Source organism: Ipomoea triloba, chromosome 14 (assembly GCF_003576645.1).
Source record: "Ipomoea triloba cultivar NCNSP0323 chromosome 14, ASM357664v1".
Taxonomy (NCBI): Eukaryota; Viridiplantae; Streptophyta; class Magnoliopsida; order Solanales; family Convolvulaceae; genus Ipomoea; species Ipomoea triloba.
The window spans coordinates 18,310,410-18,320,420 of NC_044929.1; positions in this window are offsets into that span (position 1 = coordinate 18,310,410).

Sequence of the window (10,011 nt, forward strand, 5' to 3'; positions counted from 1 at the left end):
ATTTCTCACATTATTCAAAAAGATATACACAATTTTATTTAAATTAATGTAATTTTAATCCTTTTAATATTCATTAATTTTTAGGATAAATTTCTTTGCTTGTTTTCATCAATATTTAGTGATAATTTTTAAATTTAATTTTTTAATATTTAATAGTGCTTTTAACATAATTTCTAAATATATAAAATTCACATACTAATTTTAAACTTAATATTATAAAAAAAATTAAATTTTAATAAATTCAATAAAGTCTCGTTAACTAAACCCGACACTTAAAATGGGCGGAGGGAGTATATATATATATTTTTTAATTTTTATAAATGTCAAATCATACAAAGAATTTGAATGGGCTAAAAAAGAAACCAAACCAAACACATCGTGGAACGATGGCTAAAAGGGATAGTTCAATCCAAGTACATGTAACAAAATGATCATTTGACGGACAAAGAGTTAACCAACCACAATAATCACATAATCATTAAAAGCCTCAGATACAGAATATCAATTAATAAATATTATTAAATATACATATCTAAATATTATACTGATATTTATATTTCGCAAAATAAAATTAATTCTATTAAATTGTTTAAAATCACAAAAAAAAATTTATAAACACTATTAAAATGTACACAAATAAAACTAAGGGTGCGCTTAGTTTATAAATTTACATATAGGAATGAGAATCAAAATTATAGTTATTGTTTGGTTAATAACTTTTTAAAACACAGTTATGTGATTTGATTACCTTCTATTAAAAACCTCACTTCTTAACTAAAAACATGTATCATTCCATCATCTTATTAGTAATATATAAATTTTAAGTTGGGATTAGTGCTTTTAGATTTTTGTTTTGATTTTTTTGTTCATATTGATGCTTTGAATCTCATTATATTAGGATCAATTACTTTGATTTTTGATTTTTGTATTTTTAAAATATTTATTCCCATTATAAGATTATACATATCCAAATATCAATATTGCTAATCATTCTAATTCGATCCCACTACTAAATATACAAAATAAATTTTACCAAAACCCAATAACATAACAAATATTTGATTCTCATTTCAATTTTAGTTTTCATGTGCTAACCAAACATGCCCTAACATCTATTTCTTAATTGGACAAATTTGTAAATTAGGCGTACGCGCACGTCCAATCGTGGTTGCTATTTCGAAGCGGGAATTCGGGGTTCGGGGCGAGGTGAGGGGTAGGTGCCAGGAAACTTCGGGTTCGGATCTTTGTGGTTTTGTTTTGTTATGGCCTATAGGCCTGCTTAGTGGGCCCTATCTTTTGCTTTTGGGCTTTTGTAGGCTGTAAAATCATGCACTTTTTTTTTTTTTCTTTCTTTTTCACTTTCTTGGCTTTATTAGGAGAATTATTAAAGACCATAGAAAGTCTATTAAGATTAATGGATATGCACTATACAAACTAATGGTCAACCCAAATTTTCATTTTAGGCAAATTATGCTGAGGACCCAAGTCCACCTTGCAAGGTGGACCTGGGTCCAAAACTACGTCGTTTTTGTCTTTTTTTTTTTTTTTTAATTAGTAAACATATTGCTGAATATAGAGTTGTCCAAAAATGTGTGAATGTAGAGGTTTCAAAGTGTGAATGTAGAGTATAGGAATCGTGAATGTACAGTTATGATTGTGTGAATGTAGAGTTGCCCAGAAATGTGTGAATGTGAATGTTTCAAATTGTGAATATAGAGTATAGAAATCGTGAATGTAGAGTTATGCATGTGTGAATCTGTAATAGAGTTAAGAAGTTCTAGTAACTTATAGCCCTGTAATGTGTGAATGTGAAGCTTTCAAGTTGTGAATATGGAGTATAGGACCTGTGAATATAGAATTTTGAATGTGTGAATGCATAACAGTGGTAAATACTAAACACATAATCTTGTAATGTGTGAATGTGGAGTTTACAAAGTGTGAATGTAGAGTATCATATAATCATGTAATGTGTGAATGTAGAGTTTACAAAGTGTGAATGTAGAGTATAGTGTATGTGAATGTGGAGTTTACAAAGTGTTAATGTAGAGTATAGTGTATGTGAATGTAGACCCAGGTCCACCTTGTACGGTGGACCTGGGTCCACGGCATAACAATTGTTCTTTTTATATGGTAGGTTTGGTTTGTATTATAAGTCCAAACTGAAGTAATAATTCTAGAAATATAAGATTTGTTTTTATATGGGGTACTCGAGTAACAATAAACCTATATATTATGATATGAATATTTATGGCCAAAACGTTAATGTAGTTAGGATAACATAGACACATTCATTGAACATGCACACCAATACGGCAATACTACTATGCAATCATATCATTCAGACAATTTGTAATCTAATTACATAAACTCTAGATGTTTTAGAATTGTAAATGATCTTATTTTAAAGTTTTATTTACTTTTTTTTTTGGAGTATGTATGAATTTTATATTAACTAGATAGTTACTAGTATTACTGTACTAGACACAATGGCCTAGTTTGGCAATCAACTATTAGCGGTTAACAGATTGTGTTAATGGTTAGCAGATAGCAGATTGTGTTAACATGCTTGACAAGTAGATTGTATCAGTAATTTGTAAAAAAAAAAATGTTTTGTAAAATTAACTGTTTAGGTTAGCAGTTAATATGTAAAATCACATATGATAATAATAATAATAATAATAATAATAATAATAATAATAATAATAATAATAATAAGGGGAGCCGCATACCACCTTGGTAGAAAAAGTGAGAATGGAGCTTTGAAGCTCCAATAATAGGAGCCTCAAGGCTCCATAAGTTTGTCTGCCCACGTTGATGGGCTAGTATGCGAATTGGCTTCTGATATACACAGTATAATTTTTTTAAATTCTTATTAAGGGACATTTTGAGGAAAGATTAATCATTCCCCAAAATGCCAAACTGAAATGCTACAAATTGTAGCGTTTTAGTTTCCAGCAGTTTGCTCCAAACCGTTGAATAACCAAACATCTTCTTTGATGTTTTGACCTGGATCAAAATGCGAAAGGGGCGGACCAACCAAACTTTTGACGGATATGTCATTTACCAAACATGCTCAATAACACATAAACAAGTTTGATAAATTGATGAAATTTTTATTTTATATTAACCAAATAGTCACTAGTACTACTACTACACACTGACCTTTTTGGTTTGAACCAGTCAATTATAGACAACTTAGATTAGTTTAGCTTTTTGTGATCATTTACCGATTAGGGTCACAAAGTGGGCAGATATGGACTTTCCTGTAAATTAAGAATGCAATGAAAAGATACATACATACTTGTAAATTATTTTGAATGTTAACTAGCATAAACAAAAAAAAAAAATATTTAAGTTCTCTGACTCATGTTATCTAAGAATGCAATTTTTATTGAAAGCCAATAGTCCAACATAACATTTTTTAAAGGAAATTCCAAACATAACATTAAAATTAAAAAAACTGCAATTGTCCAATGCTTTTAGACTTCCCATCAATTGATTAAACAAGTTGATTGACCACAGGAGATTGGAACATAATCCAAGCCAACTCCATTGGACTATACTCCAATTCAGTGCCACACAAAAAATCCGACTCCGATTTCACAAGACCTTGAATCGAGTTCATGGTTGGTTCCTCCTTAGGTGTGATGGCACAAATCGGCAAGGGCTGCGCTACATTCCCACTAATAACAGTGTTGATGGGTGGCATAGCCTGAGATAAGAGCCACTCTACGGTCTGACCGGCTGTGCGGTGGCCGAGCATTTTCATGAGGTAAAAAACCCGATCGGCGCAGGTAAGTGAGAGCCTGATTCTCCGGTCCCGACCGAACACCTTTTTGTGTCGGTCTGAAGATTTCTTGACGCTCCCACTGGAACTCCTATTCGAGGCCACCATTTTTTTTATTGAGAATATTTATTATGTTTCTGAATTGAGTATTTTATTTATTTATACACGACGAGGGGAAGAAATTTGGTAAGCATTTATATATATATAAGGAAATTTATTAAAAGCTATCAAATTTCAAATTCTCCAGAATTTTTTTGGGTCATTTTTAGATAATTATTTAGATTGCCAAAATATACGAGATCTTCAATTTGAAAAGGGGAAATGACAGCTGTTAAAAAAACGATGATAGTTGTCGGTGTATTTGCTTTGACTCGAAGGATACGAATTATTACGCATTTACAATTGTAAATTTACTTTATCATATAGTTCATGCACATTTAATAATAAAATAAACATTTTTAATACATATCAATTTCATCAATTTTTGAAAGATTTGTTTAATCTTGGCCGTGTTTAGTAAGCATTGAATAACTATCATTTGAAAATAAGTTTGATTGAGCTAGGGACCCGATGTCCATTTTATTGAAAAAGTTTTGGCTCAAGGGGGGTAGCAAGAAGGAATAATTCATGATGTGCTAGAAAGGTGGAAAGTAGGGTGGTTCAGATGAGCGGTGGCGTTGAATAAACTGGTAAAACAAGGAGGGCTGATTACTATTACTGCATGGTGGAGATTGCCCATGGTTAGCCAAAGCTTGGCCACTGTGAGGGCTCATCGACCTCTCACGGCCACGATATGGCTGGTGTAGGCAGTGTGCCCCGAAAGATGTCGTAGTCGTGGGGGTTGGGTTATCCACAGTTAACCAACGTTCAGTAGGCACAAGGGCTCATCGACTTCCTTTGGCCATGGCGTGATCGGCGGGGGTAACACCCCCTTGCACGGCGATTATGTCCCAACCAGCGAGAATGGTAGTTTGGACTTGTGTAGATTTTGGATAAGGCATGAGCGTACATACACAAGCGACGTGGAGGGGGTGGTGATCGGCCCCTAGGGCTGGGCTGGCGCATGGCTAGTGAGGTTAGCCCATCGGACTCCCCGGGATGTGGCATGGCTAGCGGGAGGCCAATCACCTCTAATGCACTATCGACATCCTCGCCAACGTAGTGCGAGCATGCATACGTGAGAAGGAGGCGAAAGAAAGGGGTGAACATGGTTTCATGGAGAGAGTCAGTAAAATCCCTTGTTGGCCGGCGGGGTGAGACCGCTAGAATTCTCGAGCCATGGCATGGCCAGGGGGTCGAGCGCCTTAGCGCCCCCGCGAGCGGGGCCATGGAGGTAGCATGGCGTGAGGGTGTATGGCAGATGGGTATGAGGGTAGAGAAGGTAGGTGAGAAATTGAAGACGTGGGTGAAGACATGGAACACGGAATGTGGGGTATGTGAACGGTAGGCATGGAGGATGAAGCTGATCTATACACTTGGCAAGACATGAGGGGTTCTTGAGTACTATAAAAAGGGGGGTGTCTTGCCTCATTTGGGACATCTTGGTTTGGTTCACTAAATCTCTCCTAGTCCAATAGCTTGTGATCCTAACCTTCAACCCATACAATAGGGTTTAATTCATAACAGTAATATTATTATTTCTAGTCCACTGTTTAGGCTGTAGCTTGTATTGTTTATTTATTATTTTGGCTGGCGTTTTGAGTCAGTATCTCGGACTTTGTATGTATTCCTTTGGGCCTAGTGTCCCGAGCAATAATACTATTATTTTCATATACCCTATTCTGTACTTCCATACCCGATTTATGGTGGATCCGATCTTAACAAAAGCATCATTGGCATCGTTTGTGGGGAATAGTACGAAAAACACGCCTTCTTAATTTTTACCCGTTTTACCATTGTTCCCTTTACTCAATCAAACCTGAGATACGCTGAAATGGCCGAGTCACATTCGTGGGGACTTATAGGAACACCTTGGCAGGCCCTAGGGTTAGCCTGGTTCATGAGTGTTTGTTCCTCACCCAGGGAACGTGAGAGGTTTGACTTGCACTATTGTCGTTGGAGGAGACGCTACCGGGCAACTAAGGTCCTCATGAATGAGTTGTACCTAGTGCTTGTTAGTGTTTAAATGTTCTAAACCCCAACTTGTAATTGACTAAATTATTATACAAAAATTAGATAGGTTAATTTTTAGTGTGAGTCAGTTTATTGAGTGAAGATTTGATCAAACAGACACTACAATAGAGCCTTGGAAATTAGCCGTTGAACTTCATCGACCTATCTAGGATTATTTTGGCTGAGCAGTTACAGCGTATGAGGTTACTTTACAAGAAAGTCCTTATCCCTAATATACCTCAAATGGTAAGACAATAATCTTCTACATGAAATATCTTCAAGATTACTTGTCTTCCATAAGTCAGAGTTTATATAAAGATAGAGAAGTGATTCAAGAAATAAGAGATTGAGTACTACGAGATATTCTTCTATATTTGAATCACTAAGAACCTCTCTCTACTAAGTTGGCGATATTCTGGGATGTCATGGTTACTGCCTGGCAACCGGCTTGGGGTGTTAACATTCGGGAGTTGGGTAATGAACGATTCCTGTTTACGTTTTACCATGAGAGGGATATAGCTCGTGTTCTAAAGGATGGGCCATGGATGTTTGATCAAAATTTGGTGCTTTTGAAACATTTGCATGAAGGGGATAATCCACTGATAGTTCCTATGGATTCTTCTTCTTTTTGGGTCCAAGTTCTTAACCTTCCGCTGGGCTTTTGGTTTGAAAAAGGTTGCTAGAATCATTAGTTCCTATGTGGGGGACTTTGAAATGGCAGACGAACGAAATTTTGATGGGATTCTGTGGACATTCCTGCGTGTTTGAACATTGTTGGATGTTACGAAACCTCTAAAAATGAAGATGAAGTTGAAGCGACTAGGGGGAGAGTGGTTTTAGATTGATTTCAAATATGAGAGGTTTTCGTCGTTCTGTTTCAATTGTGGCATTATGGGCCATGCTGAGAAGTTTTGCTCAGTGGATTTTGATAGTTCGATTGAGGGGAAGGAGAAAATCTATGGTGTGTGGATGAGGGCCGATGGTCGGGGTGGTGCGACGAAGAAGACTCTGAATAAGTGGATGGTCGTGGATTCTCTGGTGGCGTTGAGTTCGGTTGCCAACTCCAGAAAGCGATCTGAAACGGTCACTAATAATGTTGATTTAATGCGTTTGGCAATGATGGGGAAACCGTTACATGTTGGTGGTGTAGCGGCTGGGCAGAGTGTGGGAATGGAATTAAATGATAAGGTTTTAAATGATACTTATGAGGGTGATTAAGGTGAGGTGATAGTCATTATGGAGTAGAAGAGAAAACAGAAAGGTAGTAGGGGAGAGCAAGAGAGTGGGTCGGGTTCTTTGATTAGCCTAATGAATGTTGAAGAAATTAATCCAACATTGTCTTTGGAGGTGTGCTCTGGTCATCAGGCCCACCGGGCCCAATGAGTTACTTTAGTTGGAATTGCTGTGGGCTTGGAAACCCAGTGGCAGTTCAAATTTTATTGGGCTTTGCCCTTCAAAAAAGCCTGATATTTTATTTTTATCTGAAACTTTATGTCATGCTAGTCGTATAGAACATGTGAGGGTCCGTTTAAAATATGATTCCTGTTTTGCTATTGACGCGGTGGGTCGAGGGAGTGGTCTCGCTATTCTTTGGAATGAGGGATTAGATGTCCAAGTCACCGGGTACTCTAATCACTATATTGATGCTATTGTCTCAAAGCCGAATCAACCGCGATGGAGGTTCACGGGGTTTTATAGATGTCTGGAGAGGAACTGACGTCGACACTCTTGGAGTTTATTAAGGTATTTAGCTTCTCTCAACTCTCTGGCTTGGCTTTTGATGGGAGAGGATTTCAATGACATTATGTCGGAGAGGGAAAAGGTTGGCAGGGTTCCTCACCCGGAGTGGCTCTATAGGGGATTTTGTGAGGCAATTCAGGAGAGTGGATTGATAGATTTTGGTTTTGAGGGCTGTCAATTTACGTGGGAAAGGGGTCGGGGTACTGAAAATTAGGTTAGGGAAAAGCTTGATAGGGTTCTGGTTTCAATAACGTGAGAGAGATATTTTTCCGAACGCAAGAGCATGGTTAATTGAGGGAAGTAGTAGTGATCATATGCCTTTGCATTTGATTACAAATTTGGTAGGGAGGAGGAGTTTAGTGCGTCATCCTCAGTACGAGAACGCTTGGGGGAGAGTTCGGGAGTGTAAGGATTTGGTGGCTGGGGCGTGGACTGCCAATATTGACGAATCAATTGTAGTGAAGTTGGGGCGGTGTCGTAGGGAAATCTGGGAATGGGGTTGGCGGAGGGAGAAAGAAGGGGTACATGGGATTATGCGATGTAAAACGAGGTTAGAGAGGTTGAGAGGTAGGAGTGATGAGGTTAGTGTGAGGGAGTCCGGGGAGGTTCAGAAGGGTATTTAGGCTTGTTAAAGCTCAAAGTGATAAATGGAGGCAGCGTGAGAAAGAATGTTGGTATACGGGAAGTGATACAGATAGTAAGTTTTTTCACTCTTCAGTGAAAGGAAAGAGGAGGAGAAATTATATTCATGGGCTGAGGACTGGGAGTAGAGATTGGGTGGTCGATGAGTAGGGCAAAATAGCAGTTATGGTTGATTATTTCCTTAGTCGTTATGTTATAGAGGAGGGAGATGATCGACTGGTAATTGAGTGTCTTTCGTAGCAGATTACGGATGAGTAGAATGAATCCCTAGTTCGGCCAATAGATGTGGATGAGGTTAAAGGGTCTTTGTTTGCAATGTACCCAAACAAATCCCTAGGTCTAGATGGCTTGTCTCCGAGCTTTTTCCAAACGCACTAGGACGTGGTGGGTACCGAGGTAGTGACTTTATGTCAAAACTTCATTACTTCTAGTCTTTTGCCTGCATCTATAAATGATACTCATATTGTATTAATTCCTAAAACCAAAAATCCTGAAAAAATGACTGAGTTTAGACCTATTTCCCTTTGTAATGTTATTTATTGTATTGTTGCGAAGGTCTTAGCGAATAGGTTAAGGGGGGTGTTGAATTCTGTAATCTCTGATGTTCAGAGTGCTTTTAATCTCGGGAGGTCAATTATGGATAATGTGTTAATTGCTTTTGAAACTCATCATGCTATGTATCGGGGTAAAGGGGATATGGGAGGTTATGGTGCTTTGAAGGTTGATATGTGTAAAGCATATGATCCGGTGGAGTGGGGTTTCTTGGGAAGAGTTATGGGTAAGATGGGTTTTAGTGATACTGATCGGTGGGTGAGTTTGATGAAGGAGTGCATTTCCACTGTTCAGTATAATGTTTTGGTTGAGGGAAAGGAGTGGGACCTATTAAACCATCAAGAGGACTAAGGCAAGGGGATCCTTTATCTCCGTGCCTGTTTATTCTGGTCACAGAGAGTTTAAGTGCTATGTTAAGGGTGCATGAAGAAACGGGTGGTTTACATGGGGTAAGGGTGGCTAGAGGGGCTCCTATGATATCTCATCTTTTTTCGCCGATGATTGTTTGTTTTTCTTTAGGGCAAACACTTTGGAAGCGAGGGTTATTAGGGAGGTTCGAGGGAGTATGGGCAGGCTAGTGGGCAGCAGGCGAACTTTGGAAGACTACCATCGTTTTTGGTAACAATGTGGGGAAGGAGGATAAGGAGGGGGTTTGTGAGAATCTTGGGATCAATGAGCAGCCCGTGAGGGGGAAATATTTGGGCCTTCCGGGGTATGTGGGGAGACAAAAATGGGAAATTCTAGGTTTTGTACGTGAGAAGGTGCGAAGTAGGATTCTTCATTGGGGAAACCGTTTTCTTTCTAGAGCCGGGCGTGAGGTATTATTAAAAACTATTCTTCAGAGTCTTCCAAACTATGCCATGAATGTCTTCTTATTGCCTAACGGGTTGAGTGATGAGATTGAGAAATTAATGAACTCCTTTTGGTGGGGTGGCATAGGTTAACGTAGGGGGGGGGATAAGGTAGAGTACTTGGGCTGATTTGTGTTAGCTAAAGTATGTTGGCGGTATGGGGTTTCGAAGGGTGAGAGAGATGAACCTCTCTATGCTTGGGAAATAAGGGTGGAAGTTTATGACTCAACCTGATTCTTTGGTTACGAGAGTTTTTAAAGCCCGGTATTTTCCAAAATGTTCTTTTCGGGAGGCCCGGGGGGGGGGGGGGGGGGGGGGGGGGGGGGG